The 21018-nt window shown below is 41.2% G+C and overlaps 1 protein-coding gene and 1 long non-coding RNA gene across 3 annotated transcripts in view; one reads left to right on the top strand and one right to left on the bottom strand.

Annotated features, from left to right (window-relative positions):
* The window catches only part of SDK1 (sidekick cell adhesion molecule 1), a 363040-nt gene that overhangs the window by 319727 nt on the left and 22295 nt on the right, over positions 1 to 21018 (bottom strand). The window lies entirely within an intron of this gene.
* The window catches only part of LOC309398705, a 203741-nt gene continuing 196418 nt past the window's right edge, over positions 13696 to 21018 (top strand). Inside the window, exon 1 of the long non-coding RNA XR_014176432.1 lies at positions 13696 to 13795. This is a non-coding gene — a long non-coding RNA (uncharacterized lncRNA). The remainder of the gene's footprint in view (positions 13796 to 21018) is intronic.

The raw sequence follows: 21018 nt of genomic DNA, 5'->3' as shown, positions 1-21018 counted from the left end.
TATGATGGCTTTACTCATGCATAGACCTTATTATTAAATTATTAAGGAAGTCGAGTCATTAAAGAAATTGCAACATGAGAAAAGTGAGAAACACTTTTAAATGAACATAAGTACTTGGATGGCATAAAGAAGAGATCTAAACAAATGCTTCTTCCTTACATACCATAATTAAAATGTTAGCTGGCCAAGCAGGTATTAGAGCATGATTTTATAGCTGCATTCTAATCTTTAAATCAGATGGTTCATTATCTTTCTACCATAGATTACATAATTAAAATGTAATCTATTTTTCTGAAAGCTATTACTTTAATCTTACAAACTCGATAGTTTATAGATATGGATGTAAAGATGCACACCAAAACAGAAATATGGAAACCCTTGCAGACTTGTTTAGCCATCCATCATCAAAGTTAATTTAAATCCAGATAAAGGCTTCAATCAGGCAATGCTCAAATTTTACAGAAATCCAACTGTAATGTCATTTTTCTTACGCTAACCTGTCAGTCAGAAAGCCTCAAAAAATGATAAAACCATCATTCCCAGCAGTTTATATTAGACATCCATCTTTTCTCCAATTTGGGGTGGACATGTTGGTATTGATCATAGTCCGAAGGAACAAAACACAGATTATAGGATAGTCACACAAAAAATAATGTAAAAAGAATGAATGATAAATGATTAAAGCAGAGGCAGGATATTCAAAGACTTTCCTTAATGGTTGTATTTATTCTCTCCTGTTCGCTGTGGCATAACAAAAGTTTTAGTCATTTCTGTATAAGAAAGCCCAGTTGCCTTCAAGGCGAATATCAGCTGTGATGATTCCATGTGGATGGGAGTTCCCAGGGCAACCAAATTAAGTAGGAGAAAAAGAAAAACAAACAAACAAACAAAAAGACTGGATCAGGGATTGTTGTTATTCTTGTTAGTTGCGAATCGTGTCCGACCCATCGCGACCTCATGGACAATGTTCCTCCAGGCCTTCCTGTCCTCTACCATCCTCTGGAGTCCATTGAAGCTCACGCCGACTGCTTCGGGGACTCCATCCAGCCCCCTCATTCTCTGCCGTCCCCTTCTTCTTCTTTTGCCCTCCACCGTTCCCAGCATGAGGCTCTTCTCCAGGGAGTCCTTCCTTCTCATTAGGTGGCCAAAGGATTTGAGTTTCCTCTTCAGGATCTGGTCTTCTAAAGAGCAGTCAGGGTGGATCTCCTCTAGGACTGACCGGTTGGATGGCCTTGCAGTCCAAGGGACTCAATGCAGGAGTCTTCTCCAGCACCAGAGTTCAAAGGCCTCAATCAAATAAAAAAATCAACCTCCCCCCGCCAAAAAAAAAATCAATCAAAAAAGTCAGGGGTAGGGAGGGGAAATTGTACTTTCAAACTTGCAAGATTCTGTTTATGTCACTTTACCAAAATATGAATATCTCATTTCGATGTTTCCTGTCCATTCTAGCTCATAACACCAGCATTAATCTTGGAGTCTGAAAGTACAATTCTCCCCCCTCCCCTTTACAGCCCAAGAAACTAGGGAGGGTCTTTTTTTGAGACTCTTCCCATTGCCCATTATCCAACACTGGGCTATGCTTATCTGAGCATTCCATAGACAGCATCACTTTACTCCTTCTCCCAAGGTCTTTCTCATTTCCAAGTACAAAATACCTGGAAAAGAGACCTTCTGTAGTACTGTGTAGTATTTCTCATTTCTCCCAAAGGTTCTATCTAAGCTATCTGTGCTAAGCATAATGGACGATGGGTATTTCAAGTCTATAGCTTACAATCTTCTGCAGTGTTTTTAATACGCTGTTAATAAATCATTTAATTCCTACCCCAGCTGACTTTTGCAATGTAGTCCTTTTTCATGAAAGAAACCTTTTCCACCACCAAGTTATCTTGTTAAAGGAAATCCTGAACCAATATTGTTTCCTGGATCCAAAGTTCCTATTTAATTGGTAATTTTAAAGACACAGATAAATATTTTAGCTCCTTGCTTTCTAGGACCTTTGGGGAACTATTGGTTTTATGTAAGCTTTTTACTATTTTAATCATCTAACGATTTAGGCAATATATAAAATAAGTAATTGGATACCTAGTGCAAGGTGATGACATTCATTATCTTCAATAAATTCACAAAGCGTAAATTGTTATTAGAGTTTCAGATGTACTCACCAGAAAGACATTAAAATGCCCAGTTGAAGTGAAACCTACATTTGTGCATCTTAAAATACTTAATACCAACCAAGGCAGTTTTCAGTTAACTCCTTAGGCTCATAAAAGCATAAATTATTATTCAACTGAAAAACAAAACACCATTTACAGAACTTGGAACGCCTACAAGATCTCTGATGATTCCTCAAAGTGTTTTTTGGCCTTTATAAGCATTCACCTGGAATTCCCTTACAAGTTTTTGATCCCCCCAGAGACAGAGGAAGAGCAAAATTTAGCTGTACATAAGCTATGTAATGACGGAGATGTGGTGGCTCAGTGGCTAAGATGCTGAGCATGTCGATCAGAAAAGTCGGCAGTTCGGCGGTTCGAATCCCTAGCGCCGCATAGCGGAGTGAGCTCCCATTACTTGTCCCAGCTTCTGCCAACCTAGCAGTTCAAAAGCACGTAAAAAATGCAAGCAGAAAAATAGGAACCAGCTTTGGTGGGAAGGGAACAGCGTTCTGTGCACCTTCGGCATTTAGTCATGCCTGCCACATGACCACGGAGACGTCTTCGGACAGCGCTGGCTCTTGGGCTTTGAAAGGGAGATGAGCACCGCCCCCTAGAGTCAGGAACAACTAGCACATACGTGCGAGGGGAACCTTTACCTTAAGTGATGTAATAGAGGAAGGCTTGTTATAGGACTGAACTATCTTGATTCTTCTGGTGGTGCTGGAACCAGTGGTGGGATTCAAAAATGTTTACTACTGGTTCTGTGGGCATGGCTTGGTGGGCGTGGTATGGCTTGGTGGGCATGGCAGGGGAAGGTTACTGCAAAATCCCCATTCCCTCCCGATCAGCTGGGACTCGGGAGGCAGAGAACAGATGGGGGCAAGGGCAGTCAGAGGTGGTATTTGCCGGTTCTCCAAACTACTCAAAATTTCTGCTACCAACTGGTCAGAACTTGCTGGATGTCCCCTCTGGCTGAAACCAATGCTCTTCTTTCACAATTTTAGGGGAAATATTGTATAAGGGGAAAACATTATGAGGCGCATGCTTATTTATGCTGCACCGGGAAAGAAAATTCAGGTCCCAGTCTAAAAGCTGTCCAAATACACAATTCTTAGAATAATCCCTTGTAAAACAAGTACTGTAAGTTCTGTTGGACTTCAAAAGTAGGGCCCCAATTTATATATCCAGAGAGCACTCAGAACTGTTATGGTTACAGGAAGGATCTCCTATTTGGAGACGGAACCAAGGTAAGAAAATGTACAGAAACAAATAAAGAGGAAGTTTGTTATAACAGCCATAAATTACTTGGCAATTATACACCGAAGAAAATGACAGGTTAATTAAATGATACTATTTCCTCTAATGAAGTCCAGCGAAAATGGAAGAGAAGCCAAACAGGTTCTCCAGCTTTAGAATCCATCCCAATTATAGATTATATTTCTCATCCACCAAGTTACCACGCGCAGCAAGTTTGAGAAACAGAAACATGTTAATCAGGACAATTATGAAAACTTGTGGCTCAAAACTCCAACTATTACACCTAAGATATGACAAGACAAAACGTATAATGGAATCTTTCCTCGTGCTTTTGCCCAACCAGCTAAACTGGTAACTGAAACTTATTTCAGTATCATGAAAAGATTCTGTTTGTAGATGTAGAGGTCCTTGGTGGTTTTCTTGTAGACGTTTCATTACCAAACTAGATATCATCATTGGTACTAGGGGATAGGGCAGTGATGGTGAATCTTTTTCGTCCATTTTCCAACTTCTGGTGTGCCCAGTAGGTTCATTTTTCGCCCTCCCCAGGCTCCAGAGGCTTTCTAGAAGCTTGGGGAGGGCAAAAAAATGGTCCAACATGCAAACTGGAAGTTCAGGAATGGTCTTCTGGGTTGCCCGTTGGGCTGTTTTTCTCCCTCCGGAGGCCAAAAAACCCCAGCCAAACATGCAACCCGGAAGTTCGGGAACAGGTTGGGTGGTTTTTCGCTCTCCGGAGGCTTCCCAGAAGCCTCTGGAGGGTGAAGAACGGCCAAAAATCAAGGCCAAAAGTCAGCTGGCCAGCAGTACATGCGCACTGGAACTGACAAGGCAATGCCTCGAGTGCCCACCGAAATGGCTCCGTGTGCCACCTGTGCCATGCGTGCCATAGGTTCGCCCTCACGGGGATAGGGTGTACTGCAGTGGTGGGATTCAAATTGAGTAGCCTTCACAGCTTGGTCCTGCCATGGGAGAATAAGTGGACATGCCACCTGAGATAATCCGAGCACCCTGCCTAATGAAAATGCCAGCCCGCAAAAGATTTGACGGCTCAAACATTGCTAAGAAAATGTGCACACCTCTAGTGTAACATGAAACGATCCCATTTCACAGAGATTTATAGAGCAGGAAAGAATAGGTACAGTCAGTTCTCTTGGTGAAAGTATTTTAAAAAAAAAAACTCCAAAAAAAAACCCCTTTATTTCCATTAAGAGCTCAGGCATATTTTTTCCTAAACAAACTAGGCTTTGAAATTCCTCCCTGCATTAGTCAGAAGAGAAGTAAGCATTCCTACTCACAATAGCAGGTTCTTCACCTGCTAAATGGCACAACAATGGAACTTGGCGAGTTGGCAGAAAGCAGAAATAATAGTTTGTGTACAGTTGCTGCGCATACCCGATTTATCTTTGAAACCCTGGCTCACAATCAAGCTTCCCCTTCAAAGTGTACATCAAAGACAGAGGCAGAGTTTTGTCACTTTTCGAAAAGCAAAGAGCTACACAAAGTTGAAATGAGAAAACTTTAAAGTCGGGAGCGTTATTGTGCCTGTCATCGGCTGTCACCTCAGGAACTATCTTTAGTTGTAACAAACACTTTGGATAGTTCTTTCAGAGTTCTTTCATTTCGAGAACAATCATCACACCTTCTCCAGCTAAAAAGTAAAATGTCTATAACCTTTCTTTTCATGGAAGGCTTTCCTGGATTTGTGGATGTTGATGGGAAGGGGATACACAAAATAGGACTCTGAACTGTGCGCCCCAATTTAGATCCGAGGAGTCAACGGACAAAAATTGTAGCATGAAATTCCTCAGGCTGTGAAGGTTTTGTCTGGCATTGTGTAGAAATGAATATTTAAAAACAGTAACAATAAGCTCAGAGTTACAAACTGCAGATGTATTAACAATGGAGTGATTTGCTAGGGGGAAAAAAATAATAAGAGAGCACCATCTATTTCTATTATTATTTGCAATGGATGGCAGAGTTCTTTTTGAAGTGAGGAATTAGATTTTCTTTTCTTTTGGTTCCACTCAATGGAACATGTTAACAACAAAACAGTACAATATTCCACTTCTGAAAAACTAATATGCTAAATCATCACGAAAAGCAGATAAACATCCAGGATCCGCAGTTTGGTTAGATGGTTCTAATGGAAAGCAAATACATTTAATTCAGAAAGAGGGAATGGAAGAAGCTCATCCATACAGACTTACAAAACTGTGTACCTAGAGCGGGATTTATATTCAGAGCCATCACTAGGAGCTTACTTTAAATAAATGGTTATAATGGCTGGGACCGTTTTTATGCATTAGCTAGAAAGCTTCTTTGTAAACAGCTACTCTCCACAATGCCCTTACGGAAGAAAGACGGAGGGTTTAGACCAGGGAGTTACCAGCCCCCAGAGTTCCTCATGCTGGCTGCAGACTTCTGGGAGTTGGAGTCCAGAAGTCTTAAAACTGCCAAGGTTGGACATCCGTATTATACTCTCATCCCAAGGACTAAACAAAGCTTGAAGCGCCCAATAAGGCTTTGCATAGGAATTATTTTTGTGATCAAGTTAACTGATTTCTGGCTATTCTGAGCTGTGGTGGCACAGTGGTTAGAGTGCAGTACTGCAGGCTACTTCTGCTGGCTACTGGTTGCCTGCAATTTGGCAGTTCGAATCTCTCCAGGCTCCAGGTTGACTCAGCCTTCCGTCCTTCCGAGGTGGGTAAAATGAGGACCCGGATTGTTGGGGACAAGAGGCTGACTCTGTAAACTGCTTAAAGAGGGCTGTAAAGCATCATGAAGCGGTATATAAGTCTTAAGTGCTAAGTGGGAGGGAAGGAAGGAAGGAAGGAAGGAAGGAAGGAAGGAAGGAAGGAAGGAAGGAAGGAAGGGGCACAGTGGTTAGTGTGAAGTACTGCAGGCTACTTCTGCTGACTGCCAGCTGACTGCAGTTTGGCAGTTTGAATCTCACCAGGCTCCAGGCTGACTCAGCTTTCTGTCCTTCCGAGGTGGGTAAAATGAGGACCCAGATTGTTGGGGGCAAAAGGCTGACTCTGTAAACTTAGAGAGGGCTGTAAAACCCTTTGAAGGGATATATAAGTCTAAGTGCTATTGCTATTCAACAAATTAATCATCAGGTTATCCACGCCCTCTCAAGAGTCTCATCAGGAGGAGATGCCATATATTATTGGGCTTAAATTTCCGAACTACGTCAGTCAGGTTGTTTAAATAAACCCTACATAACACTATTAATATTAACGTGGATGTTGAGCTATAGATAGAAATAGTAAACGAAAGTGTTCCTAAGGATTTTGTGTCCCAGCAATGTGGAAGTGGTTTGCCAACCTAGCCCTGATATTTTTAGCAGCCTCCCATCTAAATGCTAACCCGAGCTGGCCCTGCTTAGCTTTAAAAGCAGGCAGGGCTGTTGCCAGAACCTGAAGGAACAAAAGAAATAAATTTCTATTGATGAACAGCTTGGGTGTTTTTTTCCCCTTCACTGGCCACAGTCCAGGGATTGTTGCCTGCAAACCAGCCAAAAGCCTGACCTTTGTCTTCTGCCAGACAGTATTCCCAGGAACTCTGCATCAAGTCCCATTTTAGAACTTCAGATGTTTATTAACGAAATCAAACTGGAAGGCGAGAAAGAGAGACAGGATATTCCATGAGAAAAAAAAAGTATCTTTTGTTTTTGGTGGGTTGGTTGAAATTTTATCTTTGAACAAAGAGGGTGTAGCTGGAAGTGGGAGTCAGGAGGGAGTTTCCTTTCCTAACAGCAAACAAGTCTTTTGTCTTTTGGGAGCAATCGTAGGACTCCCACTGAGCCTATGATTAGAGGGGGGCGGGTGACAAGGAGCTCCAAGCCCTGGCAGTTAAGAATAGCATCCTTGTGCCACAAAATTTTATTCCTCATTTTCAGCTTCCACTGCAGGGCTGAAGCACAGGAACTGATGACTGGCTCCATCCCATCTTAGGAAGCTGGCCAGAAAGGCGTTAACACTGGGGAGGATCACTTTAAAAAGTATAAAATTCAACCGGTTAAAACCAGTTAAATTAATCGAATTAAAACTTGGCGCCAACCCAAGTAATGCCTGTGTGATCTTTGGTACACTCTGAGCGTGGTGGTTTTCTTGCAGACGTTTTATGACCCTGCTAGGTAACACCATCAATAATAGAAGGGAGTGAGGTTTGGAGGAGGAGGAAGAGGACGATGACGATGACTATGGAGTCCTTGGTGCTCTCTAAGCTTGGTTGTACCTTTGCAGATATTTCAGGATCCCACTAGGTAACCTCATCAGTGCTGGAAGAGAGTGACGTTTGCTCTCATTTGATATATGGCAAGCCACTAGTATATAAACAAAGAGCAAAATCCCACTCCCTTCTAGCACTGATGATGTTTCCTAGTTAGGTAATGAAATGTCTGAACAGCCAAGTTCAGAGAGCACCAAGGACCTCACTCCGGGCTCTGGATTGTATTTGTTGTGGCACATTCAACTGCCCATTTTTTAAATGGAGGGTCTTGCCAGCAAAGTCCCCTTCAGATTCAATCTTCAAGATTTTTTGGAAACATTACTAAAGCTCACAGGGGCTGATTTAAACTGATTTTCCTCTTCGGTGCAGATGGCATATTATCACAACTATAATTTTGGCATATTCAGTGACTGGAATGATTACGTTTTAGTTCTTCAGGGGACATGCTAACTATAATTTCTTGGTTTTTGTTTTTTTTATTCCAAGAGACAGAAAAGATGAGATGTAAATAAAAAAGAGGTAAAGATAGCAAACTTAGAGTAGGTCTTTGGAAGTATCAAGGTCAATGAGGGACTGTCAAGGAAAGTGCAAAAAAAAATCTTGTCTTCTCAGTTGTAACTGAGCGCTATTGCAAACTGCCATCTGCTTTTAAAATAAATTATATCCTCATTTAAGAAGCCAAACTTGCCCCCCCCCTCGCTATTGCCAGAACAAAAGAAAGGCAAAAAATAGCTGTGTGTGAACTAAAGCATTAAACAAATTAGTGGTACGAAATCTACAAAATGTAGCGTCTGCATGACCCTAAGTGCCTTATTAACAAGAGCAGTAAGAGAGCCAGTTTCATCTAGCACAGGAGTCAGCAATCTGCAGCTCCGGAGCTGCATGTGGCTCTTCCATCCCTCTGCTGCAGCTCCCTGCCGCTGCTCAGCTCCACAATTGATGAGGCTTTCGGTTAGGACAGGTAGAGGAAAAAGGACGCCGCGCTAGGAAGAGACTCTATGGTGGGGGGAACCGGACTTCCAGTCAGCTTCAGAATTGAACGGGTGGGCTTCCGGTTAGGACCTTTGTAGCTCTTTGAGTGTTTAAGGTTGCCGACCCCTGATCTAGCAGTTAAGCATCAGGCTAGAAAACAAGAGACCCTGGGTTCAAGTACCACCTTGGCCATGAAAGCTGGGTGGGTGGCCTTGAGCCAGTCAGCCTCTCTCAGCCCTAGGAAGGAGGCAATGACAAATCCCTTCTGGAAAACTTTGTCAGGGAAACTGCAGGGACTTGTCCAAGAATGAGACTCAATTGAATAGAAGAAGGTGGGGGGGAGTACCTTCCAGAGATCTTTGAGAAGAGATTCCTACTCTGATTACCAGCCGAGAAGAAAGACAAGCAAGGAAGGGGAATATCACGATAGGATTAAAAAGCCCCTGGGAGCTTCACAATTAAGCACTTGTTAAGACGGTTCTCACTAAACTATAAGCTTAAATGAATATTCATTACATAAACCTTGAGCATTTCACTTAAACTTGTCAGCTGTTTGCACGTCCTATATAATTACTTTAAGATTTTTATCGATTCAGTTCCATCTGGTGCAAGGAATTTCACTTGTGTCGGATCTGTTACATTGGGAAGTATACACTTTTTGCTTCTGTTCCCCAGTTTATTAGTATAACATTTTTTTTAAAGCACATAGCTTATCTGTTAAATACCATCTGGGTTGGCACCAGATCAGCAAACTACAGAACTACGAGAGAATGAACAAAACCTTTTCATCGTAATATGTAGTCTTGCGTTATGGAGACTTTCTTAAGAATGTAATCTTGACAAGCCTTAAACTGCTTAAAAACTCATATTTTACAACAGGTGTCCACAAACTCACTTGATGGTACTAACAGCCCTGGCTAAAACATATGAAGAATGGTTGCAGGAACTGGGTATGTCTAGTTGAATGAAGAGAAGGACCAGGGGAGACATGATAGCAGTGTCCCAATATCTCAGGGGCTGCCCCAAAGAAGAGGGAGTCAAGCTATTCTCCAAAGCACCTGAGGGTAAGACAAGAAACAATGGGTGGGAACTAATCAAGGAGAGAAGCAACTTAGAACTAAGGAGAAACTTCCTGACAGTTAGAACAATTAACCAGTGGAACCTACCGTCCCCTTCTTCTTTTGCCCTCCATCATTCCCAGCATTAGGCTCTTCTCCATTGAGTAAAAACTCACTGAGTGTAAACCTATTAAGAGCCCGCAAAGAGGACCTTTGGAGGTCCCTCTGTGGTTGCAGGCTCACTCATCTAGGCTGAAGGGGACAGCTAGCTCTGCTCTGCTGTCCTTTAAAGGTTGAGCAGAATCTTTTTTAAAAACCCTTTCTAATCTTTATGTTCTTTGAACTTTGGGGATTTAAAAAAAACACGTTTTAAGCTGCTTTGAGTGGAAAGGTGGGATATAAAGTGAAGCGGGGGGAATAAATAGCAGCAGTAGGAAACCTGGTTTAGAGAAATATGTTGTTCAGATGGCCATTCAATTTCCAAAAACAAACATCCAGCCCCTCTCCATTCCTGCTAAGGCAGAGCAAATTAAAATGACTTGTTCTGCAAAGCTTACTTTTCATATCCATTTAACACGAACGCTCTTGTTCCCCCATTACACGCCGTTTGTTCATTTTACATACTTGGGAGTAATTGTGTCTACTATTAGGTGGGGGGGAGAGAGAGAAGGCAAATTAACATTAGGCCTTTTTTATTTTCCATGAAGGACAAATAAAAGAACTCGCTTGCCAGCCAAAGCTTTTGAATGGAAAATTAGAAATTTGTTCAATCGGTGGCCCCTAAAAGGCCAGTTTTTTCTAAACGAGGGATATACCAAATGTTTAATTGTGCTATTCATGCACAGTTGGATAAAAAGCCAAACGTTACTATGAATGACAATCACCCACGTTATATTAGATGCTTCATTACAACGGGACGTTAATGAACACGGAGGGTTTATCAATCTTTCTATTAGAATGAAAGGCAAATTGGGATGTTTCTGTGGTAAATCAGTAAGTGATATCACTAAGCCAGGAGAAAAGTCCTTACTCATATGGAAAATGTATGTTAGACTATCTAAGGTTTGATAATAAAGAGGCTTTAGCAAATCTCCAATCCTAGATGTAAAACAGGGCTGATTATAAGATGCTTGACGGCATGCTTTTTAATAAATTCAATTTTGCATTGGTAGCTGCTCTTGATTTTAATAAATCCCATTGAAAACACATTGCGGAAAAATTAATTATAGATTGGGGTTGGGGTGGGCATTATACTGGTGGGATGGGAATCCCTCTTGCAATTACATACTTCAATTATTATTATTTGAGATGAAAAAGATTGGACCAAACCTGATTGTTGGAGGGCGAATTAGGAGATAGCATCCTACGTGGTAGATCTGGTGATCTACCATCATGTAGACTAAGAAGGAAAGAGATGTTCAGAAGGCTTCTGGCTTGTACCAGGATTCACTGTATTGTGTGTAGTTACAAACTATTTCTTTTTGGCCCATAAGAGAAACATCATGCTCAAAAGCAGAATATCCCTTAAAAAGCAAGGAGTGGAGTCTTGGTCCCGGCAAAATCCCTTTTATTTACACGACTGTGAATTCCTTTCATTCACAGTCAGGAAGGCTTTCAGCAAACAGTCTTTCAGAGGAATGTTTATCAGCACAAACCTTATCTCATTTGGAGAGCTGCCAGATAACTAGTTTTTAAACTCAGGGCAAGGCAAAACTTGGTACAGAGTCTCTTATAGTTCTTTCCACTCTTGAAACGACGGAAGGAACAAATTGCTTCCTGCAAAAGCCCCCTCCCCATTCGCTCCTCTTTTGTTTCCTATGGGAGGGGCCAATCACCTCCAAGGTGTGGCTTTACTCCCAAGTCGACCCTGCTTTCTGAGTTGTTCTTGTCTTCTGGCAGCTCTGCGCATGCGCACGCTGGGAACAGGCTCCAGCTGTTCCTCTGCCTCACTGCTGTCTAGCTCCCTCTCTGCCTCCGACGCAGAGCCTTCCTCTGAGCTTTCCTCAGCCCCCAGGACTGGCCCATGTTCCTCCTCAACCTCCCCACTGTCCGACTCTGCTGCCAGCTCTTCTGGCTGCTGGCGGGCTACAACATACTCATCATATGTTATAACATGGTTTGATTGGGGTTTATCAGGGTGTGTGAACCGAGACGTCATCATAAACTACAACTTAACAGATGGCAGGGACCCAACCAGTGATTTAGGCTAGCGGTTGCTGTTCTTAATCAGAGATTTCCGTCTCAACTAAGATTTTCTCTTTCAGATATACAGATATTCCTTTCAAACAGGTGGGGGATATATTTCTGCCCAAAGACTAGTCTTGGTTGGAGATTCCGATTGACATATCCTATTTGTAAGCTATCAAGAAAAAGAAAATGTGTTTTGTAATTCCGTTCCAACCAAATATGATTTGGAATCTCAGTTTATTCAGGCGAAACATGACAGCAGCGAGGAGTGGGGGTGGAGGGAGGAAAAGAACTGCAGGGGGGAAAAAAAACTAATGAGAAACTGCCAATGAACTTATTTCCAGAAACAAGTTTTTAAACAGCTGAAGAGGTTTGCAGGGAGATGTTTAAAAAGAGTACGGAAAGGACCTTTGCAGCACATTCGTGTCATGGCTGCTCTTTCTCCTCCATAAAGCTGCCCAGAATTGCCTGCTTGGGGAGAGGGGCAGCACATAAATTTAATAGATAAATAAATAAAACAAGAGTGCATAATTACCAACTGAAAGGGTCAAGAGCCTGCAACACTTGCAAGTTGCATCGGCCCCCTTAACGTTCACCTGTAGAGACAACAGCCCTCTCTTCCAAAAAATTTCTGTACCATTATATTACCCAAAAAAAGCCTTTTGCCTGTCCTGTGCCATTATTCAAGTACCATGCACTGCATTGACTTTAAAAGCTTCCCTCTGTTTCTCTACATAGAAAGGCTAAAAAAAATGCTACCATCAATATATTTTATTTCCTGCCAAACTGGGATTTGCAAAAAGGCCTTTGGGGAAAACAAGGTACTTCAAGAGAATGGCATTGAAATCTGTCAAAAGGGAGGCATATATTTTAAGAGTTAACTGTGGGATATCTCTGTGTTGTTTAAAGAAAACTCCTATTGGAGAGCTGCGCTAGGAAAGATGATGCATAGATAACTGGATTACTCCTAACTTTCTGCTCCTCTCCACTTTTCTAAATCTCTGATCTTGGAAGTTGGAACTCCTGGAACAGGAGATAGAAAAAAAAAACACTTATCCTACCAACCAGTGAGATTTGCAGAGTATAAAGTAAAATAAAATCTGTTTGAATGTGATCAAGAAGCAACTCATTTCGCTTTTTGTTCTCTAGGTCAATCCCATTTATCCTGTGTAAATTTCTGGTTGCACAAATGATTCAGACAGACAGTTCTACATTGTACTGGTTTTTGTTATTGTTTTTTGTCATCAAATGTTGCTTTGCAGCCATTAACCTTTTAAGGCCACACGAATTTCTAGAATTTGCTGGAGAGAAAGCTTTGGGGAAGGTGTAGCATGGTGACAACTTGGGAAGAGAGCTGTATTTTTTAAGTTACCTACAACAAGATGCATTTGAGTAGGTTTAAAACCTCTTCCATCTTAATCTATACAGACGTCAATAACAATATGATTGTGGCTTAGAGAGCTTCATTCCTTTTTAACCACACAGATCTGAAAATAATAATAATACAAACCTCTCCTCTATGCTTCTAAGAACAGGTTGACCAATGAAAAAAGATGTTGAGACTCTAGAAAGAGTGCAGAGAAGAGCAACAAAAAAGGATTAGGGAACTGGAGGCTAAAACAAATGAAGAACACTTGCAGGAACTGAGTATTACTAGTTTAATGAAAAGAAGGACTAGGGGAGACATGATAGCAGGGTTCCAATATCTCAGGGGTTGCCACAAAGAAGAGGGAGTCAAGCTATTCTCCAAAGCACCTGAGGGTAAGACAAGAAACAATGGGTGGAATCTGATCAAGAAAAGAAGCAATTTAGAACTAAGGAGAAATTACATGACAGTTAGAACAATTAATCAGTGGAACAACTTGCCTCCAGAAGTTGTAAATGCTCCAGCACTGGAAGTTTTTAAGAAGAGATTGGGACAACCATTTGTCTGAAGTAGTGTAGGGTTTCCTGCCTGAGCAGGGGGTTGGACTAGAAGACCTCGCAGGTCCCTTCCAACTCTGTTATTCTATATTCTATGAAGAGATCTACCCACTGGTGATACTGTTCCAACTTCCAGAACTACTGGGGTGGGAGGAATCATAGATAGATCATATCTTCTGTGTCATCCCATCTTCAATCAGTTTGTCCAATTACTACCTTGCCCTAATAGCTTCTTCCTTGTATTTTAGAATCAGTTCAATAGAACCTGATGCTGATCTAATCTGCATTCTGTCACTGTGATTAATGTAAACCAACCAGGATCAATACTGCATACCCCCTCCCCTAAATAGTGAGAAAAATCTAAATACTATGAAATAGAGGGAGGGAAATTAAAATATACTGTGAGCAGGATATAACTGGAGAGATTCATTTATCTGAATTTATAAAGTCCAAGTGCAGATTCCATTTTGATTGCTCCTGCATAAATATCTGTGTTTAAGCTTGCTTTGCCTACACTGGCACTTCACAGTTTGCAAGAAATAACTCTTGATGGATTCAAATTGACACAAAATAATACCCAACACTGAGATCCTTTTTTTTTATTTCCCTGCAAAGGTTTCATTTGCCAGTTAATTCTTTTTCCATTCCTTTTGCAATCATGATTTAGGAGGTTATCGTCTAGACCTCAGGGCTGGTTGTCTCTCTGAAGGTTAGTGAGAGAATTATGATTTTAGAGCCAAGACTGGAAACTTCCTGGCCAGCCATCAAACACCCAGACGAGCAGAGATTAATATCAAGATTAATACTAGACCAACCATCAAGAAGTAAACGATATCCTAATCCGAGGAACTGCCAATTCAGATGAACAAACTAACAGTAAACGACAGCCTAATCAAGGAGCAAGCAAGAACAATCCCATCGACACTGACAGGGAAAGCCACTATAGCTTATAAAACGAGAGAAATCCCACTTCCTCCTAGCACTGATGATGTTACCTAGTGGACTAATGAAATATCTTCAAGAAAACAACCAAGCTCAGAATACCAAGGACCCCACAGTTTCTCCTCCTCCTCCTCTTCCTCCTCCTCCCACAAACGCCACTCCCTTCTAGCACTGATGATATTGCTTAGTCGGGTAATGAAATATCTTCAAGAAAACAACCAAGCTCAGAAATTGCCAAGGGCCCCACGGTTCTCTTCCTCCTTCCTTCCTTCCTTCCTTCCTTCCTTCCTTCCTTCCTTCCTTCCTTCCTTCCTTCCTTCCTTCCTTCCTTCCTTTTTCTTCTTCTTTTTCTTCTTCTTTTTCTTCCTCCTCCCAAACTCCACTCCCTTCTAGCACTGATGATGTTACCTATTTGGGTAATGAAACATCTGCAAAACAAAAACCCAAAACAACCAAGGACATTCCAGGGGGCACCATTTATGAAAATCTCCATCCCTTTGATGGACTCACGAGATCCTTTATTTATCATAGATAATAGCATGGTTTTGTTCTTCTTCCCCCAATATGCTGCGAGATGCTGCTATTTGTTTTTACTGTTGTATGGTTATTTTTAATTTCTGTTATCATGCGATTGCCCCCTTTCTCAACGGAGATGGCCTTAAAACAGACAAAACAAATATTTCCCTACATCGGTGGACAGACTAAATTATTTACTCCTAGGCCATAGCATCATGTGTGAAACTAGCTATTTCCTAAAATTAGCATCCACACAAATGTAAAATTACATGCTGGTTAAATCTAATAAGAGAAATGTGTGTCTGCATTCCAATCTGGGGACAAAGAAGAGCTCGCAAGTCAGCCAGAACTGTTCCCTGCGGAACAGAAGATTACAAATACAATACATTTTGCCGATTGGTGCATATTCATGTCGGTAGACATCGGCTGAATACCAATATAAAAGAGATAAAACTCTACCAAGAATCTGACGCTGGGAAGCATGCTACAATCTGGTTTACAGCTTCTTTGGTACTTCGCTTTTAAGAGCCATATACCACAAAGCGGAACAAGAATTCATCTGAGCATCTTCTTCATAGGAACATACATTGCATGGGAGGTTGGACAACTGCTGAGTGACCAACCATGAGGAACTCAAAGCCTGGGAGATGCCCAAAAGAAAAGCATAATGTACGTTTCCTTTATGTAAAAGGATTCCAGGAGAAGGCCATGCTTTTTTGCAGGAATGATACGGTCCACAACTGGCATGGAAAGATTTATTTTATTTATTTATTTTATCAAGCATGAATGAGATAACAGATATAAATATGGACATGATTATGAATACATGAAATGAATACGAACACAAGGGAGCACTAGGACAGGGACGGAAGGAATGCTAGTGCGCTTATGCAAGCCCCCTTTACAGACCTCTTAGGAATGGGGTGAGGTCAACAGTAGACAGTCTTAGGTTAAAATTGTGGGGGCTTGGGGAAGAAACCACAGAGGCAGGTAGAGCATTCTAGGCGTTGACCACTCTGTTGCAGAAGTCGTATTTTCTGCAATTGAGTTTGGAGCGGTCTACCTTGAGTTTGTATCTATTGTGAACTCGTGTGTTGTTGTGGTTGAAGCGGAAGTATTCGTTGACAGGTAGGACATTGTAGCAGATAATTTTATGCAGTATGCTGAGGTTGGATCAAAGATGGCGAAGTTCTAAATTGACCAAGCCCAAAACTTCAAGCCTGGTGACATAAGCGATTCTGTTGAGAGCAGAGGAGCAGAGGACTCGTCTTGTGAAATATCTCTGGACTCTTTCGATTGTATTTATGTCTGATATGCAGTACAATATGTCCAGTCAGTCTGACTCTTCCTAAACTCTTACTAAACAGAACCAGCCTTTAGGGCCAGTTATGGGGCATCAAACAGAGTTGGAAACTCTGACAGTTACAATACATATTGCGTTGTTTCTTTGTGTGCCTGTTCTTTCTGGGCCAACGAGCCTCGTTTTATTTAATTGCTTTAAAATTGTACAGCTTTCAAATCGTCTACCCAGGAGGGGCTTTAGAAAATAATAAAAACAAACTGCCCGCTTGCCTGAAGCTCGGCCAGGGTGTTTTCGTTCCATGCCGTTCTATCTGGTCCAAGGTGCTTCCTAATTCTTGGCTGGAACAGGTGAAGGGAAGATGCTCATTTTCGCTATCAATAAACTGTGAAATGTATTTGAACGTGTTTTAATTATAAATGTTATTTGGAAGGGCTGTATCTGTGGGCAGACTATTCTCTGAAAGATAATGTTGCTTCTAATGCAAACAGTGCAAAAAACTGTCTAGCGAAATAGCTCCCAACTTGGTTACTAATGATGGTTTAACAGCCTGGAGATAAAATTTGCGGAATGTCTTAACAGCAAGGTGCTTTTCTAATTTCCATATTTTTGCATGATATTTATTTAATTAGCTAAAATACACAACGACTTAACTCTTGCTCAAAAACATTTAAATCCCTATTCTTTTAGGAGCACTTCTCCAACAAGTCAAATAACACAACTATTTTATGGTGCAATCAACCATCCTATGTGTCCTATAAAATATTTCAGTGCATCTTTACAATCAAGTTAAAAACAGTAGTAAAACTGCCGTACTAAAATATGTATGTATCCACATGGATGGGAGGGGGACAAGAAAGGAGTGAATAGTAATAAATAAAAAACTATTTCTTCCATCACACAGATCTCACAAGAGAGTCCACTTAATGTGGCACCCACTGTAACACTTTCCACCCTCAAAAAAATAAGTAAATATGACTTTACACCAAAGCACATCCCTTCCAACACATCAGTGGTGGGATTAAAAAAAAATTACTACCGGTTATGTGAACATGGCTTGGTGGGCGTGGGAGGGGAAGGATACTGTAAAATCTCCATTCCTCCTCAATCCAGGGAGAAGGATACTGTAAAATCTTCATTCCCTCCTCAATCCAGGGGAAGGATACTGCAAAATCTCCATTCCCTCCTCAATCCAGGGGGAAGGATACTGCGAAATCCCCATTTCCTCCCAATCAGCTGAGACTTGGGAGGCAGAGAATAGATGGGGATGAGGCCAGTCAGAGGTGGTATTTACTGGTTCTCTGAGCTACTCAAAATTTCCGCTATTGGTTCTCCAGAACTGGTCAGAACCTTCTGAATACCACCTCTGCAACACACATATGATGTTCACTTGAGAACCAACCTGCACGACTTCATGTTAAATTAAGTTAAATGATTGTAACATTTAACGAAGAATGTTCAGGCAGTCCCAACTAACCAGTAATTACTTTGATGATTTCCTACAATTCTTGCAGCGAACAGCCAACGCTTCCATGTTTGCGAAGGATTTATGAGCCAAATAATCCTGTCACTAGGTATCACCATGAATTATTGTTCTCCCCCTCCCCCTAGAAAAATGCTTTTGGGGACATAGAAATGAGTTAAAGGTGTGTTAAGATTAGTGGGAAACTACCACTGCGACACGCTTGCCCAGAAGCAAAGGTCCTGGTGTTATTTTTGACATTAAAAATGTTTTAATGTTCTTAAAACATTAAACTTTGTAACATGGACTGCATTCTTTGGTGAGATTGCTCCAAATTGGGAACTGTTTATAATTGCACCATTAAAAGCTTTCTCAAACTTTATTTTAGACGATGAGACAGGCAGAAATTATTGTTTTCCATGCCTTCACATCTGCTCAGCTGCTGTTTTTGGTGGCGGGACAAACGAAAGAAAACATTTGCCCAACTGTTTGGAATAGCCTATTCATTTCACAGCACCCAGTCTGGAGGTGGACAACACACAATTTCCATGCATGCTAAAAAGACACTCGTTTTTTTTATGTTCTGCAGAATTCAGAAGGAGATAAGTTACTGAAGCTGTATTTGCTTTGGGTCTAGCATTTGCTTTGGACGTGATGGCTCAGTGGCTAAGACGCTGAGCTTGTCGATCAGAAAGGTCGATTCAAACCCCTAGCGCCACGTAACAAAGTGAGCTCCCGTGACTTGTCCCAGCTTCTGCCAATCTAGCAGTTCGAAAGCACGTAAAAAATGCAAGTAGAAAAAACAGGAGCCATCTTTGGTGGGAAGGGAACAGCGTTCCATGCGCCTTCGGTGTTGAGTCATGCTGGCCACATGACCACCGAGATGTCTTTGGGCAGCACTGGCTCTTCGGCTTTGAAACGGAGATGAGCACCGCCCCCTAGAGTTGGGAACGACTAGCACATATGTGCAAGGGAAACCTTTATCTTTACCTAGAGCCAAACTAAATACATCACTCTCGTAACCTACGCTTGGAGATCTGGATTTTCCTGACAAGATCACCAAGACTTCCTGGGGTTTGCAAACTTCCTCAGTTCTTTAATGGTTTATCGCAAGCAACATAAACATACCAGTTACAGTGTGTGTGGTTTTTTAAGAAATACAATCCACACACTGTTTGTGATTCATTCCTGTGGCCAAGTAAAATCCAGATCCTTTTTCTCCTGAGTCTAGAACCATATGTCTGGTATACGCAGAGGGCTCTCTTTGGGAGATCTTTGCCATTGATCATTGGAAAGGTGCTTCGGCCAAATATAGAGATTAGCGGGGGTACCTTGCAACATTTTTCATCTAGTTGTCTCGGCTTTTAGAACAGGGGTGTCCAACCTCAGCAAGTTGTGGGCTTCAGCAACTTCAACTTATGGACTTCAACTTCAGCAACATGCTGACGGGGGAATTCTGGGAGTTGATGTCCACGGTTCTTAAAGTCGCCAAGGTTGGACACCCATGTTTTAGAGAATCAGAGAGCCTTCTGAATCGTTACTTGTAAAGGCCTATTTCTTTCTGTTCCTTCTGACTGTTAGTTGGTTGTTGTTTTTTTCTAAACTGGTATATTGATGAGGAAATGGAAGGATCCTATTGCTGGTACCAAACTGCTTGCAGTCCAAAATTCTACTCAAATGTTAGCGAAAGGCACTAACGCCTTTTTAGCTTCACTGGGGCTTTGATGCAAAATCATGGCTCATGAGTGATATGAGGTTTCCCAGTTTGCTTTAGTTCTGCACTTCTCTGTGATATGGAACAAAAAAATATTCTGAAAACTCTTCATATTGACAAGAATAGGGTGCATTGCCCCAAGAAACGCTGTTCGCAATTGATTATGTGCCATCAAGTTGTTCTTGTTGACTCTTAACGACCCCACACAGAGTTATACGGAGTAATCTCTCTCCAAATCTTTCAATGGCACACACACCATCACTGTAGCTTCAACATGAAGCTGTGAAGATCATTTGAAGTCTGGGTGATGCTGGGGAACCCTTCAAATTGAAAATTCTCCATTGAAGATGTGCCTCCATACGATAATTCTTCAGGAATCAAATAGACCGTGAAAAAAATATGAATGCGAGACAGCTTATTTGTCTGCAGTGATGATTATAAATGCCATCAAATACAATCAATACTAATTCAGATACTGAAGCTCCCTTTTTTACCGTTGTCATTAAAATGTTTTTCAAATGTTTTTTTTTTAAGTGAAATGACAGCTACAAAGGCCTGGTGGACGTTGCTCTTTTTTAGCCCCAAACCTTTAACCTTTCTTATAATGTTTTACTAAAGTTATTGGCGGTCAGGAAAGTCAGTAAAATGGAAGAATGCACTCTGTCAGAAATTTCCTTGCTGATTTTAATGCTCCTTCTTCTGCTTAGGTATGCACAACAATATATTACCCGCACAGTAAAAATCATGTACACATTATGAATTTACACTAATTACGCAATAATTAAAATGGCCATTTACGTAGAAAGAAGCACCATCCACTTTGTTACTTTTATTAACAAAAATCACTCTAAACTGTATGAAAAGGCAGAGAGAGGGTCTTAAATCAGTTATATAGCCTTAACTTACTTAAATTAAAAACAGCATTCGGCAAATAAGAGATTCGGCATTAAAACTAATCTAATTTCTGAAAGAGCTGTAGATTTGTAGATGAAAGGGTCTTTAGCTGCTATACTCATCCATTTGATTTGTCTGAAATATTTAGCGACTTATTATGTTTTAATCCAAGGTAACAATATGAAATCAATATTCTGAAGGCACTGCGAGAATAATTAGGAAAATGCAATGAACATAAACTACCCACCTAAAGTTTCATTATGTGCTGTCTCTTTACACTTAATCCATAGGGATGTGTTTGTGTGTGTGTGTATGTGTGTTGTATTTGTGCTGATAAATAAATAAATAAACATCTAAATATATATATGCAGTTGCATGCAAGCCACAAAGATTATTTGCAGTCATCT

The sequence above is a fragment of the Natrix helvetica genome (genome assembly GCF_964273705.1).
Source record: "Natrix helvetica genome assembly, chromosome: 13".
Classification (NCBI taxonomy): Eukaryota; Metazoa; Chordata; class Lepidosauria; order Squamata; family Natricidae; genus Natrix; species Natrix helvetica.
Note: the sequence above shows the minus strand (reverse complement) of the source record. Positions and strands in the feature narration are given on the sequence as shown.